Genomic DNA, 21331 nt, shown 5'->3' on the forward strand with positions numbered 1-21331 from the left:
TTTGGTGTTCACTAAACTCAGAATTAGTATAAGAAAAATTGGATTACCTTTGCTGTTCTTCATCAGAATGCACTCCCAGGACTTCTACTTCAACCACAAATGTTGTTTTGGTTAAAAATAATCCATAGTTATGTTCAAATATCTTCTGTTTTGTCCGTGCGTTTAGGTCCCTATCCGAACGGTGACACGCGGACGCATGTCGTGACAAAAAAATTCTAAATATTCCATTACCGTACTTCGAAGCATGTCAAACGCTGTTTAACATTTTTATGCGATTTTTCTCGTAAAATAGCGTTAATATTCCAACCGAGGGATGTTGTTTTCATTCAAAGACTGAACGAAGAAAATGGTGTCTTCACGTGCACGCGCGCACCCGTGTCATTGTTCTCAGATCGACCACTTTCCAAATGCGCTACTGTTTTCCGCCCAGGGACTGCAGAGTCATCATTCCCCATTCTGGCGCCTTCTGAGAGCCTATGGGAGCCTTAGAAAATGTCACGTTACAGCAGATATCCTCTGTTTTCAATAAAGAGGCTATAGAAGGCCAAGAAATGGTCAGAGAGGGCACTTCCTGTATAGAATCTTCTCAGGTTTTGGCCTGCCATATGAGTTCTGTTATACTCAGACACCATTCAAACAGTTTTAGAAACTTTAGGGTGTTTCCTATCCAAATCAAACAATTATATGCATATTCTAGTTTCTGGGCAGGAGTAATAACCAGATTAAATCGGGTACGTTTTTTAATCCGGACATGAAAATACTGCCCCCTACCCAAGAGGTTAAACAACATCCGGTGAAATTGCAGAGCGTGAAACTCAACAAGACAGAAATTCTCCTAATAAACATGCATAAAAGATAAATGTTATACACCAGCTTAAAGATGAACTTCTTGTTAATCCAACCGCTGTCCGATTTCAAAAAGGCTTTACGGCGAAAGCAAACGTGATTATCTGAGAACAGCGCCCAGCAGACAAATCATTACAAACAGTTAGCAGCCAAGAAGAGGAGTAACAAGTCAGAAATAGCGATAATATGACTTTGATCTTCATATGGTTGCACTACGACTCCATGTTACACAAATGTTTGTTTTGTTCGATAATGCCCCTCTTTATGTAATCCAATGGAACAAAGCGCGTTCAGACATTTGTTTAAGTACCATAAGAATTCTTAGAAACATGTCAAACGATGTTTAAAATCACCCTACAAGCTTGGCACATTTATTTGGGGAGTTTCTGGTCTCTCTAGAGATGTTCGATCGGGTTCAAGTCCGGGCTCTGGCTGGGCCACTCAAGGACAGTTTTTGATGTCACGTTGGTAGGGTATTCGTGATCGTACCTTGTCTAATTTATTGTCCAATGATTGTATGTTGGCAAGTCATATTGATGGTAATGGCAGATTTCCCACTCGCCGTTGGTGGATCCTTACGAGGCACCCCGCCCTGTGTCCTCTATACTTGCATCTTTCTCTTGCCAATGACGGGGATTTCGGCCTTGTCGGGTGTATGAAACACGTCTTGCTTGTTGAAGATAAAATCTTTGTCTATTTCGATGTAACTGCTCGCTGTCCTGATATGCAGAAGTTCTTTTTTGCCGTAAGACACGGTGACAGAAACATTATGTACAAAAATAACGTGAAAAAAAAAAAAAAAACATAATGGCACAATCGGTTAGGTGCCTGTAAAACGGCTGCCATTTTTTCCCGGCGCCATCTTGTTCTACCTTCACCCTAGTCTGAACCTGCTCCAGAGCAGTCAGGACATCAAGGATTACACTGAACTTTGCTCTGTTCAGCTTTCCCTCAATCCTGACCAGTCTCCCAGTCCCTGCCTTTGGTTAAACGTCCCCACAGCATGATGCTGCCACCACCATGCTTCACTGTAGGGATGGTGCCAGGTTTCCTCCAGACGTGACGCTTGGCATTCAGGCCAAAAATAGTTCAGTCTTGGTTTCATCAGACCAGAGAATCTTGTTCCTCATGGTCTGAGAGTCTTTAGGCAAACTCCAAGTGGGCTATCTGTGCCATTTACAGAGAAATGTATTCTGTCTGGCCACCCTACCATAGAGGCCAGATGGTTGTCCTTCTGGAAGATTCTCCCATCTCCACAGAGGATCTCTGGAGCTCTCTGAGTGACCATCGGATTCTTGGTCACCTGTCTGACCAAGGCCCTTCTCCCCTGATTGCTCAGTTTGTCCGGGCGACCAGCTTAGGGAAGAGTCTTGGTGGGTCCATACTTCTTCCATTTAAGAATGATTGCGGCCACGGTGTTCTTGCGGCCCTTCAATGCTGCAGACATTTTTTGGTACACCCAGATCTGTGCCTCAACACAATCCTGTCTCTGAGCTCTATGGACAATTCCTTCGACTTCATGGTTTGGTTTTTGCTCTGACATGCACTGTCAACTGTGGGACCTTATATAGACGTGTGTGCCTTTCCAAATCATGTCCAATCTATTGAATTGACCACAGGTGAACTCCAATCAAGTTGTAGAAACATCAAGGATGATCAATGGAAACAGGATGGACCTGAGTTAAATTTAGTCTCATAGCAAAGGGTCTGAATACTTATGTAAATAAGGTATTTCTGTTGTAATACATTTGCAAAAATGTCTAAAAATCTGTGTAGATTGAGTACTTTTTTTATTTAATGCCTTCTAGAATAAGGCTGAAACGTAACAAATTGTGGAAGGGAATGTACTGTATAACATTCTGAACAAACAAATTTCCAACTCAATGTATGACAAGTTTAAAACAAGTAACATATTTCACAAATAGGGTGGCATTACACTAATGTCACAATTACAAAGTATAGCATAAAAAAATCTATCTTGGAAAGGAGCAGAAGGAAAGAACATATTACAGGTTCACGAGAAACAGACTGAGCCATTCTAGTCTTGATCGTAATGTTTAATACCAGCTCTGCTAAACTCAGATTACTTGTAGTTTGGTGAAAACACAAAGTCATGGTAAATAATAATACTAATAAAGCAATAACACCAGAAGAATATTAATTCAGAAATAGAATTACCCCTAAAGTAACCTGATTGACCCAGTCCACTCTGCTGTATTAAAGTAAGACTGCGCCAAGAACCAGAGTTTTTACTTTGGTATAACAATCTTGTTCATAACCTTAGGGAACAGAATTACCTTGCTACACTCACAACAGCAGACAAGCCCATTTTGAATTTGTACTTTTATTGACACCTGCTGGGACATTGTGTATATCTCACCAGAAGAGAAATTAGTGAAAGAGAAAGTGGTAACACAGTTCCCAGAAAATGCCAGTTCGTACCCAATCCACTCCCCTCAAACCACTAAAACTCAGGCATCCTTTCAGCCCCCACCCACCCCTCCTCCTGTTGCCTGTTCCGAATGCTCTAATTTTATTGGACTCCCCGTCGTTCTCAAAACCAACATGACAGGGCCTTTGAGTGTGACCCTGTCTGTTCCCTGCTATGGGATCTGACTGCGTGACAGTGGCTGGCCATGGGCAGCTCAGTGCGGGCCTCTACCTGCCAAGCGAACGCTAATGCGCTTCACACTGAATGATTTTCCCACAATAGAAGCACAAACTGGCCAAGTGACTTCCTAATTGCCCCGCTGGTCCTCCGGGGGCCCATGTGGGCCCCATTCTGCTGGCCAGGGGCTCCCATTAACACCCTGCACGCAATGCTGCCCCCCCCCCCCCCCCCCCCCCAGCCATAAACCTAGCCCCCAGCCAGACAGTAAACATACTGTACACACATACATACACACGCTCAGACATGCTCACACACATGCATGCAAACACAGTACACATAGGTCCAATCCCAAATGGATCCGTAAGCCCTACACCCTATGCACCAGTGGAGAGCTGAGAGGATTTGACAGGTGTAATCAAGAGCTCCACCTTGCCCTCTAACAGGCTAAGTGGAAGTTTCATCATATTGCGCCTCTGTCATACAAAGAAAAACCCAAGCACGGGTTGCATTTTCGGACAAAACCATGATACTATGCAGAATGGTTACCTATGTTTTGCATACTACAGTTTATCCATTTCCTGGGGCTCCAGCCAGGTAAGGATGAAGAGATGTGATTTCAGTGTTTTGTACCCATATGGGCATGGGCCATTTTGTTTATTTTCTTATAGGTGAGTGTGTTTATAGGTCTGTTGTTGTCCGGGTGTTTGGGGTGTGTGTTTCTGTGTGTAAGTATCTCTCACATGAGGGAGATTAGCATGGTCAGGGGTCCTGAAACATAATTACAAATAATTTACCGCATGAAGCCCAGTTATATTATCGGCCTTTAATGTAATAATTTCAAACCTTGACATTTGTAAACGATCATATCTCTTATGGGGGAATACTTTGGAACAGATTTCTACAATTGTTTGCTAGTGTTATTAGTCTTTTAGGTCAAACAAATAAAATAAAAAAACACCCCCGGGACCCAATTGGGCAATCCTGCTATAGTGGATAGAGGGCAGTTCTGATGACATGGCCGAGATCACATCTCCCAGAGCACTCAGAGACTTGTTAATTAATGGAGCTAGCCTCTTATAGAATGAGTGGGAATGGTGGGACGGAGGGGGAGCGAGAGAAAGACAGGAGTATTCAACAATGATAGCCATGGGGGATATATATATGACACCTACTCATTCAAGGGTTTCTTTATTTTTACAATTTTCTACATTGTAGAATAATAGTGACAACTATGAAATAACACATATGGAATCATGTAGTAACAAGAAAAGTGTTCAACAAATCAAAATATATTTTCTATTCTTCAAAGTAGCCACCCTTTGCCTTGATGACAGCTTTGCACACTCTTGGCTTCTCTCAACCAGCTTCACCTGGAATGCTTTCCCAAAAGTTTTGAAGGAGTTCCCACATGCTGAGCACTTGTTGGCTGCTTTTCCTTCACTCTGAGGTCGAGTGTTTGTGAAGGCCAGATCATCTGATGCAGCACTCCATCACTCTCCTTCTTGGTCAAATAGCCCTTACATAGCCTGGAGGTGTGTTGGGTCATTGTCCAGTTGAAAAACAAATCATAGTCCCACTAAGTGCAAACCAGAGGGGATGGCGTATCGCTGCAGAATGCTGTGGTAGCCATGCTGGTTAAGTGTGCCTTTGAATTCTAAATAAATCACTGACAGTGTCACCAGCAATGCACGCCATCTCCCCCTCCATGCTTCACAGTGCAGAGATCATCCGTTTATCTACTCTGCAACTCACAAAGGCATGGCGGTTGGAAACAAAAATCTCAAATTTGGACTCATCAGACCAAAGGACAGATTTCCACCAGTCTAATGTCCATTGCTCGTGTTTCTTGGCCCAAGCAAGTCTCTTCTTATTATTGGTGTCCTTTAGTGGTGGTTTCTTTGCAGCAATTCGACCATGAAGGCCTGATTTCATGCAGTCTCCTCTGAACAGTTGATGTTAAGATGTGTCTGTTACTTGAACTCTGAAGCATTTATTTGGGATGCAATTTCTGAGGCTGGTAACTCCAATGAACTTATCCTCTGCAGCAGAGGTAACTCTAGGTCTTCCTTTCCTGTGGCGGTCCTCATGAGACCCAGTTTCATCATAGCACTTGATGGTTTTTGCGACTGCACTTGAAGAAACTTTCAAAGTTCTTAATGTTCCAAATTGACTGACCTTCATGTCTTAAAGTAATGATGGACTGTTGTTTCTTTTTGCTTATTTGAGCTGTTCTTGCCATAATATGGACTTGGTCTTTTACCAAATAGGGCTATCTTCTGTATACTACCCCTACTTTGTCACGACACAACTGATTGGCTCAAACGCATGAAGAAGGAAATGAATTCCACAAATGCAATTTTAACAAAGGCACACGTGTTAATTGAAATGGATTCCAGTTGACTACCTCAGGAAGCTGGTTAAGAGAATGCCAAGAGTGTGCAAAGCTGTCAAGGCAAAGGGTGGCTACTTTGAAGAATCTCAAATAAATAAAATATTTGTTTAACACTTTTGGTTACTACATGTGTTATTTCATAGTTGATGTCTTCCCTATTACTCTACAATGTAGGAAATAGTAAACAATAATGAAAAACCCTTGAATGAGTAGGTGTCCAAACTTTTGACTTGTACTGTATATAGATATTTTATTTCTCAACTTAATTTTCAGCTCAATGGGAACTATTTCACAACCAAAATATTTTATAAATCTTTGAGATATGGAGTGGCGTGAGCGTTAAATGCGCACCAGCCATTGCGAGTGCATAGGCCTCATTGGTATTAGCCTACAACTAAAGTTTTTAGGACATTACATTTACTGTTGGATTAATACTTAGCTACTAGCAGTGGGTATTAGTTAATGTGTTTTGATTTTCCACTTCCTCAGGTGTTGAGCCCCAAATTAATTAGCCTATGATATTAGTTAGTGTACATAAAGATGTACACTATATATATACATAAGTATGTGGACACCCCTTTAAATTAGGTTCAGCTATTTCAGCCACAAACGTTGCTGATAGGTGTATAAAATCGAGCACATATCCATGCAATCTCCATAAACAAACATTGGCAGTAGAATGGCCTTACTAAAGAGCCCAGTGACTTTCAACGTGGCACCGTCATAGGATGCCACCTTTCCAGCAAGTCAGTTCGTCAAATTTCTGCCCTGCTAGAGCTTCCCCGGGATAACTGAAGTGTGCAAAGCTGTCATCAAGGCAAAAGGTGGCTACTTTGAAGAATCTCATTAAATATATTTTGATTTGTTTAACACTTTATTGATTACTACGTTTCAATGTGTTATTTCATAGTTTTGATGTCTTCACTATTATTCTACAATGTAGAAAATAGTACAAATAAAGAAAAACACTGTAATGAGCAGGTGTCCAAACTTTTGACTGGTACAGTATATATATTTATTACTTTTTTCTCAGCAAAGCAGCATTATGACATGAGGTAGAATTAAGAAGGATGGTATCAGGGTTGTCACATTAACCCCTGAAGTACATGAAAGAGCCAGTCATTATGCTAAGACCCCGCGATCTCCTCTTACGTATGCCTTGCTTGGCAGCTATCCCTCTCTGAGCCCGGGTCTGTAATGATGTACCTACTATTCACTCACTCTGACTAAACCAATTTAACAGGGCCCCTTTGAAATGGGGCGCGGGCGTTTGGGTGTACTGGTGGCTGCGATATGGCGGTTGGCCCTGGCCTGCTGAAACATGATGAAGAGTTCCCCGGCGCTGGGGACCTCCTTTGACTCTGCTCCCTGGGCAAACACAAGCCCCTTTCTGTTCCTCTTAATCTCCACCCGCCTACTCAGGACCTTGGTCCACTTACAAAGAGGTCCTGGAGCCAGTCATTATACAGCTCCGGCACGAAGAGGAGAAAGGAGACAAGGGGGAAAGGAGAGAGGAGAAAAAAGGAGTGAAGAAAAAATTTGATGTTCTTTTTATGTTTACTGTAAGGTGTATTTGCTTCTTGTTGCTTCTTGTTGCTGTACAATAGGCAAATAGTTTCTCCTCGCTCAGTGAGACTTCTCAGCCCTCACCTTAAAGTCAAACTTGGTGGCATTCTCCTGGAGGATGTCAAATATGGCGCTGAACGCGCTCAGCATGCATGATGCCAGGGCTTCTCTGGTCTCTGTCACCCACCATGGTGAATGTCTTTCTGGAGCCTGTCTGAATGTACGCAATGATACACACGTTGTAGCTTTCGATGGCTGACTGGATCAGGCTGGAAACATGACTGGTTCAAACAGGTATGCTTAATGTCCTCAAGAGGTACTGTGGGCCAGCGAAAACATTGGCAACAATCAAGAGCAGGGGGTTGGGTTTAGTTAAACAATGATGCGTACAAGAAGATAAATTCTCAATTAAAAAAATACCTTTGAGTAAATTTCCAGTTCCACCACCTCAACTGAACCTATTCAACCCCTGATTACGCTCAAGCAATCTCAGTGCTGTATTTCGTGACAGTCTTGCTGAATCTGCGATGGGGTAAAGGGATTAGGGATGGGCTTTGGCAGAGGCTTTCCTCCTTTCTTGTTTCCTTTAGTTCACTTTTAACCAATAAAATGATGTGAAGATTGGCAGCATCACATGTTGGTGTTTTGGAACACATCTTCCTGGGAGCTCTCACGGCTGAATACCCGGTCGAACCGGAACTCTCTTGGCCCCCTTGGCGTTTCCCCGGTAACAGAGTAATCGTCCAGATGCTCCACGGTAATGGCCCCTCCCTGAGCTGGCTTGGCCTGGCTCATTGGTCGTATCCGACAGAACACCAACATGTAATCTGCACCACGACAAAACAACTGCAAAGGTCAAGCTGTACAGTACTGAAATTGCGCCTAAGCTTAAGTTCAGCTGAAATAGTCTTTGGGCACGTAGAAGACCTGAGTTCAAACCTAGTCAGTCCCAATGATAACTACATTTCATGTCCTCAATGTTGTAGTATTTCTTCCTCATGGTCCTCTGAAGTGTAGTTCTCCACAACTTTCCTATTCTCCTCTCTCACCTGTTTTAGCTCTAGGAAGAGTCTTGGTGGTTCCAAACTTCTTCCATTTAAGAATGATTGAGGCCACAGTGTTCTTGAAGACCGAAGCTGCACAATCCTGTCTCAGATCTCTACGGACAATTCCTTCGCCCTCATGGCTTGGTTTTTTCTCTGACATGCACTGTCAACTGTGGGACCTTTATATAGACAGGTGTGTGCCTTTCCAAATCATGTCCAATCAATTGAATTTGCCACAGGTGGACTCCAATCAAGTTGTATAAACATCTCAAGGATGATTAATGGAAACAGGATGCATCTGAGCTCAGTTTCGAGTCTCATAGCAAAGGTTCTGAATATTATGTATTTTTATAATTTTTATTTTCTAAAAACCTGTTTTGGCTTAGTCATTGTGGGCTATTGTGTGTAGATTGAGGAGGGGGAAAAATAAGGCTGTAACGTAACAATGTGTGAAAAATCAAGACGTCTTTCCGAATGCACTGTATACTACCATAAAAACTCTGATGTTAATTTTCCCCAGATATTCTCTGAGATATGAATGTCACTGTATCTGCGTAATTCCACAAATGCAATTTTAACAAAGGCACACCTGATAAGTGAAATGCATTCCAGGTGACTACCTCAGGAAGCTGGTTGAGAGAATGCCAAGAGTGTGCAAAGCTGTCATCAAGGCAAAGGGTGGCTACTTTGAAGAATCTCAAATATAAAATATATTTTGATTTGCTTATCACTGTTTTGGTTACTACATGATTCCATGTGTGTTATTTTGTAGTTTATGTCTTCATTATTATTCTACAATGTAGAAAATCTCACTGTCAGCGCCTATCGAAAACTGCTTTCCCACAGTTCTGTTAACTTTACCGCGAGCGAAGCACTAGCTTGCTAGTGCAGCCAATGTATCAAGGTGACTGCTAAAGCACAACAAACAGTTATGTCAACTATGGCATTAACATTGTATCCAAAAATGATGCAAACTAAATGAAACCTTAACACTTAGCTAACTCTCCCAACTTCACACACGCACACACAGGAGGTGGAAGCAGCAGCGGTGGGATCAAACAATTGTAAAGTGGGGAATCCCATACATGCGCAGAAGGTTCGACGTCCGATGTTTTCGGCAACACAGCCACTACAAATGTATTTATGGTCACCGCCCACCCTGCATGTCTTTATACAGCACCTTTCTCCACAGTCCCACCTCCTGGCTCTTCTCTGCAGTCAGCTCTAATCCAGCAGCAAAATGCAGCCCACCACTTTCAACAACAATACTTAGTTGTCACGGATCACCCCGGTACTGCTGCTCATTCAGTGCACCAGCTCCGGAGGTCTACGTCACCGGCCTTCTAGGCGTCACTGAACTGGATTCATTACCACCAACCCCAGACTGTCTTGTCTCATTACGCACACCTGGTTCCCATTCCCCCTGATTAGTATGTTATACACAGTATGTGCCCTCTGTTCCCCATTGTCCTTGTCGGTTATTGTTATCATGCCCGTTGATCGTGTGAGTACCTGTGCTGTTGTATCGGCTTCCATGCTACGTGCTACTGTGCACTTATTTTACGGGTCTCGTCCCGTGTATTATTTAGAGGTTTACACCTCACTCTTTTGTTTGGGTGGAGTAAATAAAAACCCCTATTACGTATTCTTGCACCTGTCTCCAATCATTAGACAACGTGACAGAATAACGACCATCTAATGGAGACAGTGGGAAAGGCCGAGCTGGCAACCATCGTAAGGACAGTCCAGCATCACGAGGACTGTCTCTCCAGACTCGGCAGTGCCATGGACAGCATACTGGCAGCCGTCCTGCGTTTAGAGGGGAATGTGCAGTCCCTCCAGTCTCCAGCACTGGTTCCGGCATCAGCCCCCACACCACAACCTGCCTCTGTCCAATCTGAGCCGGCCCGCGGAATACCCCTGTCCCTCCCGGAACACTTTGACGGCGCGCCAGCAAAATGCAAGGGATTCCTTCTGCAATGCGACCTGTACATATTGCTCACTACAATAGGAGAGACAGGGTGGCCACCGTCATTTCGGCACTGACCGGACGGCCCTGGACTGGGGCGCCGTGGTCTGCGAAAAGGGCGGACCTGAGGTCGAGTCCTACGAGATCTTCACTCTCCTCTTCAACTCGGTGTTTGATCATCCTGTGGAGGGCCGAGAGGGGGGTGAGCACCTACTCCAACTACTCCAGGGATCTAGGACCACCTCAGAGTTCGTCCTGGAGTTCCGGACCATCGCGGCCTCCACTGGATGGAACGAGTCGGCTCTGGTCACCGCGTTCTACTGCGGGAGGAGGTACAGATGGAGTTAGCCTGCCGTGACGACAACCTGTCCCTTGACCAGCTCATCAGCATGGCAATTTGTTTGGACAATCTCCTGCGGTCCTGACGAAGATCAATGCGGAATCCAGAGCCCATGACAACACCTGCTGTCGTCGAAATATTGGTTCAATAATATCTCTGATACCGAAGCCTGTGAATTCAAATAGACTTTATTACAAAGTAACAAGCCGAGTTGGTTCATGGAGCAACTCGGCTTGTTACTTTGTTATAAAGTCTATTTGAATTCACAGGCTCTGGTATCTGAGAGATATTATGAACCAATATTTCCACGACATAAACGGCGTGCTTGCCAAGAGTGGCAAAAAGGGACCAGAAATGGTGAAAATCTGTAGTTGTGGACAGTTTTGGATGAACTACATAAACATGTGGCCACTTAAAAGGTAAGCAAAGTTCTTGCTTAAATAGTATAGAGTTTTGTGTGGTTCGCTCCAGGACACAGCCTCAGTGGTAGGACACCAAGTGGGTCTCTCCAAATTTAACAAACTAAAGATATTGGGAGCTTTTGAATTCAATAAATGCAGGCAAAATAATGAAAAAAAAGGTGATAAAAGCTTTGAGGGTTGCAACAGTGAAAATATAGTAGTAACATTGGTGCGACCACTGCAATCGGGGAGTTGTGTGCCACATCTGTTTTGATCGGCTCAGTTGAGTGGGGTTATTCACTTGTTTTATTCAGGTGGTTCATCTGACCAGTTTATTCAGTCTGTTTGAGTTTGTATTGTTTTGTCTGATTTCAATTTGGCCGGACTTGTTTGTTCAACCTGTTTGAGGTTGCGATCGCAATTTGTTGGGAGCGCAATTCATTCATCTTATTCAGTCAGTCCGAGTCAGGTGGGTCATTCAATTCACTCAGCTGCTCATCTGGGGCATTTGTTCGATCTCGTTCAATTCATCTGTCTGCCCTGTTGACGGTTCTGCTCAATCCATTTTGGGGCAGCAACTGTCCGTCTGCACGGTCGAATAAAATTAAATAAAAGTCCTATGGATAATGCTTTGGTGTGTTGAGGAATTGTATCACGAGGGGACTGCACAGATAGGCAAAAAGACCTCCAGACACCACTTTGTGTCGGAGAAGTGTATCAATAAACGGCTACATACGCAGGCAAAAATCCTGCGGTTACCGTTTTGTTGTGTTGAGGAAGTGAATCAGCAAAGGACTGCTCAGACAGGTAAAAACCTGTATAATACCGCTTTTCTGTGTCGAGGAAGGGTAATCAGAGAAGGGATGAATTTGCAGGTCGCTTAGCGTAAGAAGTGTGTAAAAGTGAGTGTGAAAGTCTTCTGTCGTTGGTGGAGAAGGTATCACGCATCTCTCCTGGATCGCTGCTTAAGAGTAAGGTGGGTACAGATAAGAACCCCTCAATTTACCATTCGGAGATGGTGGCGTAAACCAGGAGAAAGAATAACGTTTAAAACACAACTGATTAAACAGTGGTGGGCACAGGAAATAGTAATAATAGAAATTTGGGCAGGGGAATTCCGGATATGGACTTGCCGTCCGGACATAAATGATAGAAAAATATAAAAGTGAATGGTGGAACAGAATGAAAATAGGGAACAAAGAATAGTACGGACACTATAAGAAGCTAAAGGGATAAAACATATTGTTGGGAAAATTATAAGAATACGAGGATTTGCTTGAACAAAAACACAATTTAGCAGAGGAAAAGAAAATTCCTTATTAAGAAACTGGACAGAAAAAAAAACAGAATCTAGGAGAGGTAAAATAAAGTGAATGTCTAGACTAGGGCAATGAATTAAGAGCCAAACAAAACAAAGAATACCCCATTGCAAGACAGAACATTATCAGGGTCAAGGAAATAAAAGAAAAGTTGTGGAAGTGTTTATGCAACGAGAGAATAGGTATCTAAATAAAGAGACGGAAAAAGCAACTGATGCTGGGTCCAGCACAGTAGTTAGCAAATATAAAGTAACCTGGATCGATGTAGGAGGAAATAGGGTGTGGTCTAGTCACCCAGAGCTAAACGGAACTGTTGGAAGATACTTAATAAAAGCAGAGAGAGAGTGGTTTTAGGAATTAGACAGTAGGGCAAATTGGATCTACATTAGAGGAACTAGCACAATCAAGGAAATTACATTTTGTGTTGGTACCCATAGACGTTTAAGTAAAGCCTTGGCTGAGATTGGGAGAAGAGCAGGAGTTTGAGAGAGGGAAAGGAATAACCGGACAACAAATAAAAGAACCAGAAGTTGAAATTTCAGTAGCACTGAGATAAGTAGAGTGGATAACAAATAGAAGATTAATGATAATAAAAACAGACTGTTACTAGATTAACATTAAGGAAAATATTGGTAATGATAAAACCAAGGCTGGCCGTAGAGAGACCAAGAAAACAAGCGGTAGAAATGAGTAAAATGGCAGTAGAAATCCTGACCACCAGGTATCCCCTATGCAGGGAAGAATTTACTAAAATATCTCAAATGGGAACAACGCACCAAGAAAATGGGCACGAGATGGCTAGAAGGAGGAACGTTTGATGTCACGGTGTGTGAGGAAATGGAGACGCTGATAAAAACATATAAGACAAGTGACACAGGGAAGAAGAGAGAGGACAAGAAAGAAAGAAGGGGGTCCTGAGGATGTTTAAAAAAGGAGAAGTATTGTTGAAAGGTATATAGACAGCTAGAGGAATGTTGAAGAAAGACAATGAAAAGTCAGACAGGAAGGTGGAATGGTTTGAAAAACCTCCACCATACACAAGTGGGCAATAGCCCCTGGTGTCGGGAGTGGTGGAAATAAAGGGAGAAATAGCGGTGGAATAGGAGAGGAAGACATCCTCTGTGCCCTCTCAGGTAAAATAAAAGGACATAGAAAGGACAGGGGAGACTGAGCAAGGTGCAGGAAGGAACCCAGAAAAGTTTAACTGTTATGAAGGATTAAGTGAGGCCTTAGCAAAAATGCAGGTAAAAAAAGATGAAGATGAATCACTGGAAGATGACATAATAGCTGAAATGGAAGCAAAAAGCAAGAGAGTGGATGGAGAAATAAGAAGGCTAGAAAAACTCTTAATTGAAAAGAGGGAGAGAGAAAAAGAGCGAAAAGAACAGGCGTGTAGGGAACGAGATGGGGAGAGCAGAGAAGATAGCTAGTTTTATGGAAATGGTCTATGACAGGGAAAGAAAAAAAAGAGAGCTGCGGAGTAGGAGGAAGATGAAAGAACCTGAAAGATATCGTGCACAATGTCCAATTTTGATGAAAGGAACTCAAGGGCACTATATTCCACATGCTTCAAGATGGCAACCATTGTTCCTGTTCCCAAGAAACCTAAGGTAACTGAGCTAAATGACTACCGCCCTGTAGCACTCACTTCCGTCATCATGAAGTGCTTTGAGAGACTAGTCAAGGACCATATCACCTCCACCCTACCTGACACCCTAGACCCACTCCAATTTGCTTATCGACCCAATAGGTCCACAGACGACGCAATCGCCATCACATTGCACACTGTCCTAACCCATCTGGACAAGAGGAATACCTATGTAAGAATGCTGTTCCTCAATTACAGCTCAGCATTTAACACCATAGTACCCTCCAAACTCGTCATTAAGCTCAAGACCCTGGGTCTCAACCCCGCCCTGTGCAACTGGGTCCTGGACTTCCTGACGGGCCGCCCCCAGGTGGTGAGGGTTGGTAACAACATCTCCACCCCGCTGATCCTCAATACTGGGTCCCCACAAGGGTGCGTTCTCAGCCCTCTCCTGTACTCCCTGTTCATCCACGACTGCGTGGCCATGCACGCCTCGCCTCCAACTCAATCATCAAGTTTGCAGACGACACTACAGTGGTAGGCTTGATTACCAACAACAATGAGACGGCCTACAGGGAGGAGGTGAGGGCCCTCGGAGTGTGGTGTCAGGAAAATAACCTCACGCTCAATGTCAACAAAACAAAGGAGATGATCGTGGACTTCAGGAAACAGCAGAGAGAGCAGCCCCCTATCTAGATTGACGGGACAGTAGTCGAGAGGGTGGAGAGTTTTAAGTTCCTCGGCGTACACGTCACAGACAAACTGAAATGGTCCACCCACACAGACAGCATGGTGAAGAAGGCGCAGGAGCGCCTCTTCAACCTCAGGAGGCTGAAGAAATTTGTCTTGTCACCAAAAACACTCAAACTTTTACAGATGCACAATCGAGAGCATCCTGTTGGGCTGTATCACCGCCTGGTACGGCAGCTGCTCTGCCCATAACCGGAAGGCTCTCCAGAGGGTAGTGAGGTCTGCACAACGCATCACCGGGTGCAAACTACCTGCCCTCCAGGACACCTACACCACCCGATGTCACAGGAAGGCCAAAAAGATCATCAAGGACAACAACCACCCGAGCCACTGCCTGTTCACACCACTATCATCCAGAAGGCGAGGTCAGTACAGGTGCATCAAAGCTGGGACCGAGAGACTGAAAAACAGCTTCTACCTCAAGCTCATCAGAATGCTAAACAGCAATCACTAACTCAGAGAGGCTGCTGCCTACATTGAGAACCAATCACTGCCCACTTTAATAAATGGATCACTAGTCACTTTAAACAATGCAACCTTAAATAATGCCACTTCAATAATGTTTACATATCTTATATTACTCATATCACATGTATACCTATTGCCTACCACATGTATATCTATTGCACCTTGCTTATCGCTCATCCATATACTTATATGTACATATTCTCATTCACCTGTGTCTTAGGTAGTTGTTGGGGAATTGTTAGATTACTTGTTAGATATTACTGCACTGTCGGAACTAGAAGCACAAGCATTTCACTACACTTGCTTTAACCATGTGTATGTGACCAATAAAATTTGATTTGATTTGCCTTATGACTAGTGTTTGCAGTTGATGTTATTCTTTAACAACACAGACCCCAAAGCAAATCAGGGGGAGGAAAATAGGTTTATTCAACTAGGATAAATCATGCTTGGAAGTAAATGGTCATTCTCTCCTGTCCTCAGTGATGCTTTCCAGTGATTTATCTCCCGTGAACAAAGGGACAGGATGTAGTTTATAACCCAGCCCTAGCCTGTGGTTGACCAATTAGAATTCCTTGCAATAAAACTGGGGCCAATGGCTAAATAACAAGTATGCTATTTCAGACTCAATATATAGTCAAATTCCTCCCATGTCTCTGCATCAATCCCCTATTACAGAAAAAACACTTTCCATTGATCGTTAGTATTCTATTGCCTCTCGCCCTCTCGTACTCTGTCTCACGATAAACACAAGAATGGCTTCAGATCAAAGTCTACATTGAGACCGAAGGGAGCAAGGGTCTTTAAGTTAAAGATCCAGGCAGCCTCTCGTTTTAACAATAAATTGTCGAGGTCACCCCCTTTCCTAGGGAGGGTGACATGTTCGATGCCAATATAACGTAGAGACGAAATTGAGTGGTTTGCTTCCAATAAGTGGGCTGCAACTGGGTAAGTCAAGTTTTTGCACCTAATGGTGCTACGATGCTCTGAGATACGTACTTTTAATTCACAATTTGTTTTACCCACATAATTTTTACCACAAGGACAAGTTATAAGATAACTAACTGCCTTAGTGGTGCACGTGATAACACCTTTGATTGGGATCGATTTCCCTGTTTGAGGATGTTTGAAGGTACTACATTTATAAGTGCCATTGCATTGAGCACAGCCATTGCACTTGTAATTTCCATCCAATAGGGGCGCAAATAGACGTTGTTCAGGAATATCTTGGGGTGGTAAATCAGAGTGTACCAATTGGTCTCTGAGATTTCTGCCCCGTGAGAATACAACCAAGGGAAGGTCTGAAAACACATTACCGAGACTATCATCGGATTTTAGAATGTACCAATGTTTGAGAACGATTCCCTTAATTTGTTCAGAGCGCTTTGAATAGCGGGTAGTTAGAACGCAAGAATGCGTCTTTTTGCGAGACTGACCTTGAAAAAGGTCATGTCTCGTTTTATTTTGAATTTTCTCAATGGCAATATTAATCTGATCATTTTTGTACCCCCTCTCCTTGAACTTTCTGTGCGTCTCAGCCATATTTCTGTCGAAATCTGATTGTTTTTTGCAAATTCTTTTGATTCGACAGAATTGGCTGTAGGGCAAACTATTTTTCAAGGGAAGTGGGTGACAACTGTCAGCCCTCAACAAACTGTTACGATCAGTAGGTTTCCTGTAAAGGTCAGTATATAGAACATTATTTTCACACAATATCAAAAGATCAAGAAAACTGATTTGACGTGTATCAGATTGCATAGTAAATCTCAAATGTTCAGAACAGGAGTTAAGAAAAGCATGGAATGCCTGGAGCTGTTCTGCATCACCCCTCCATAGAACAAAAATATCATCAATATACCGTTTCCAAATAATGATGTTAGGCAAGAAAACATTTTTGAGAGGATTGAAAATAGACTGTTTCTCCATGTAACCCACATACAAATTAGCATAGTTAGGAGCCATGGGGGATCCCATAGCAGTACCCTTCGTCTGAATAAAGAAATCATTTAGAAACATGAAATAGTTATGTGTGAGTACTATTTCAGCCAATGTTATAATGCAGGCACTGGAAGGTAGTTCATTAGGGTCACGTTGCAGAAGAAAATGTTCCATAGCTTCAATACCGCCCTCGTGTGGAATATTTGTGTATAACAACTCAACATCAAAAGTAACTAATAAGGTTTTCTCAGGGAGAGGATCAAGAGATTCAATGATAGAGATCATACTGCTGGTGTCCTTTACAAAGGAGGGGAGCTGTTCTGCGAGTGGTCTAATAAAAAAGTCTACAAAAGTAGGTAGAGGGGCCGTTACTGCGTCAATGCCCGCTACAATAGGGCGCCCTGGAGGTTTTGTAACATTCTTATGTAATTTCGGCAAAGCATAGAAAGTGGCAATTTTAGGGTGTTGAATAGCCAGAAAGTCATGTTCTTTTTTGGTTATCTGACCAGAACTTAAATACCCATCTAGGACAGTAAAGATAGTATTCTGAAATTGGGAAGTAGGGTCACTTCTGAGTTTCTTGTAAAAGGTGTTGTCAAGCAGCTGTCTATGACACTCATTTACATAAGCTGTCCTCCATGAATACCACCAACCCACCCTTATCAGCAGCAAAGCTTGTTTTTCATCCTTAGGTAAATTATGGAAAGATTTGGACTCCTGTTTGTTCTTAAGGAGATGAGCAACATCTTTTTCAACAAGTCTGAAATATGTCTCAATAGAGTGATTGCAATTGGCTGGAGGTATAAAATAACTCTTGCTTCTAAAAGGAGTCGGAGTATGTACAGGTGAGTAACCTACTGGTTCAATAGAAATGTCAGGATTAAGGGAGCTAAAGTATTCCCTTAAACGGATGTTTCTAAAAAAACTTGAACATGTCTACCTTAACATCAGAATCGTTGCACTGGGTTGTAGGCACAAAAGATAACCCTTTATTAAGCAAAGAGACATGGGCAGGGCTCAATATCTTGCTTGATAAATTAAAGACACTCAGTCCCGTGGGTTCTGGGACCGTGTGAACGGTCTCCTCTGCCTCTGATAGTCGTTTCTTCTTACCCCGTCGGGTGCGGCATCTCGTCGATGCTTGCGGCCACCTGCGCCCTTCCGTCGGCCCAGTCTCTGGTTGAATAAAAGCTGAGGGAAAAGCTTTTCTGGGGACACAAACTCTGAAAACACTTTAAATATTAAACTTTAAGATAGGGTTTTACCACTTTGGTATTAGCTTGCCCCGTTCGCTGCAGAGGACGAACTCCAAACAATCATCGGGTTTCCAGTGGGTGAGTTAGAGATTGTAACTAGACTAAATTAAAACTCTGTTGATGTGCCCTTGAGCAAGGCACTTTACCCTAATTGCTCTAGATAAGAGCATCTGCTAAAATGTAGCATCAGGATTTTATTAATTATCACCTAAAAGGCTAAACTGATCCAAGATCTGAGATGCTTTATGAATAGTAACTTTTGCCAACTTTGTTATTGTTGTTGCTGTGGTTGTTGTCATGCCAAATAACAGCAGAGTTGTCCAGAGCAGAAACAGTGTGACCTGGCCAACAGGAAGGTCAGATGACTATTAGTGACTTACTTTAAAACCACAATCTGTAAGATTTGCAGTAATCAAGTTTTTCTGGTCAGGTCACATGGCCAGGAAAAAACGTATGAAACCACCCATGCGCCATCTAAAGATCTGAATTGAAAGGCACAAAGGGAGCATCAGCAAAGCATCTGGTATAACCCAGATGCCCTAAACCCATACTTATGCCTTTTTAATGAACACCCTGACTTGGCAGGAAATGACTAATAGCATCCCTGCTTCTGCTTCCACTACCCAAAATACCCAGAGGACATCCACACCTGGCAAACAGATACAGACCTGTCAGTCAGTCAGTCACCAGTCACTCACTAACTCACAGTTGACAATGCATGCCAGGCACACATACATATATCAAGTTTTTCCTAGGGAGTTTTTCCCAGCCACCGTGCTTCTTTCACATGCATTGCTTGCTGTTTGGGGTTTTAGGCTGGGTTTCTGTACAGCACTTTGAGATTTCAGCTGATGTACGAAGGGCTATATAAATAAATTTGATTTGATTTGATTTTGATTTGATATATAAATATGTTGTATTGCCATACACACTGAGTATACAAAACATTGGTCCACCACCTAAAGGACATCCAGTCAACTTGACACAACTGTGGGAAGCATTGGAGTCAACATGGGCCAGCATACCTGTGGAATGCTTTCGACACGTTGTAGAGTCCTTGACCCGACGAACTGAGGCTGTCCAAGGGCAAAAGGTGTGTGCAATATTAGGACGGTGTTCCTAATGTTTGATATTCTCAGTGTACACACTGGATAGGTGCAGTGAAATGTGTTGTTTTACAGGGTCATATTAGTAGTACAGCGCCCCTGGAGCACATTAGGGTAAAGTGCCTTGCTCAAGGGCACATCAGATTTTCACTTTGTTGGCTTGGGTATTCAAACCAGCAACCTTTCGGTTACTGCCGCTAAAATTCTAACCACTAGGCTCCCTGCCTCCCTGCCAGGGAACTAGCAAGTAAGAGTGCCACAAAACTCTCCAAGGGCCACAGCTATGGGATGTTGTGTTTGGCGAGCCATCATCGGCCTGACTGCTTCTGCAATCTCAGTCTTATCCTCTTTGATTGTAACTGCCAGTGAAAGTTATTTCACTTTCTCTGATTCAGTCTTGTTACTCAGAGAGACAGAGCTGCTCACAACAACCCTACTGAAAGAACTGATCATTATAACTGATCATTGACAATTTTGTCTTCAGTAATGATTCTCATAACACTCAAACGGCATATTCTGAATCTGTTTGATAGGTTATTATTAGCTTTTGTTTTCATGGAGTCCATTAAGCCATGACACAAGTAACCAAGTTATCTTGATGAAATAGGTAGACCTGGGATGGGCAACTACAGTCCTCGGGGGCCAGGGTGGTGTTACACTTTTCCCCCAACCCTAGCAAACACAGCTGATTAAATGTATTGCTTTCTAAACAGAAGATCATGATTAGTTGATTGTTGGAGTCAGGTGTGTTATCTGGAGCTGGGACAAGTGTGACACCAATCAGGCCCCCGAGGACTGCAGCTCCCAATCGCTGAAGAAGACTATAATAAGTGCAAGTTTTGAAGAGATTGTAGCCTAATCTTTCTGAGTAACTTGTCCAAACATATCCATTTTATGAAGCATGGAATGTTCAAACAAGTTGAGCAGGTAGCTTACAGGTTGTGTCAGGTCCCAGACAGTCTTGTGGTGTTGACAACCGCAGGAATTAGCTAGTCAACCATATCCTTGAGGCACTCTTTACTGTCAGCGTCAAAGGAGGATCTCTAGAGCAGTGTTTTCCAACACCAGTCCCCCAACTGCACACATTTTTGTTGTAGACCCAGACAAACTCACCTGATTCAAATTGTCAACTTATCATCAAGCCTTGAATGAGTTGAATCAGCTGAGTTTTTCTGGAGTTAGAACAAAATCATGTGGTGTTGGGGGACTGGAGGACAGGAATTGGAAATCATTGCTTGCACAGTCAAGGATGATAGGCTCACAGCAAAGATAATCAGGGGTGTTTGGTTTTTACGTACACCATAGACCTGAGATTACATAACCATTGTGGCCAGGTAGGCTCGATCAGATCAGTGGACAGTGACTGCTGGTTTCCTGCTACAGGTGTGGATGGACAGTCATTCATCATGCGCAAGAATGTGTTTTCAATTATGGAGAGCAGTGAAAAAGGGAGGTTTCCTCTCACTAACGTAGAGATTTATCAAAACTGTCACGGCTGTCAAAAGGAGCAGACCAAAGTGCAGCGTGGTTGTAGTTCCACATTTTATTTAATCCGTGAAACTTTGCAATACATAAATAACTGAATTTGACAAAACAACAAACCGTGACGCAGAGAGAATCAAACACTACTCAAAATATAATCACCCACAAAAACCCAGGAAGAAAAACCCCAACTTTAATATGATCTCCAATTAGAGACAACGAGGACCAGCTACCTCCAATTGGAGATCATCCC

The 21331-nt window shown here is 43.0% G+C and overlaps 1 pseudogene; it reads right to left on the reverse strand.

The window, feature by feature from the left end:
• Positions 1-7085: 7085 nt before the first annotated feature.
• On the reverse strand, positions 7086-8237 carry LOC115165082 (kinesin-like protein KIN-14E; annotated as a pseudogene).
• Positions 8238-21331: the final 13094 nt, after the last annotated feature.

This window comes from Salmo trutta, chromosome 27 (genome assembly GCF_901001165.1).
Source record: "Salmo trutta chromosome 27, fSalTru1.1, whole genome shotgun sequence".
NCBI classification, from domain to species: Eukaryota; Metazoa; Chordata; class Actinopteri; order Salmoniformes; family Salmonidae; genus Salmo; species Salmo trutta.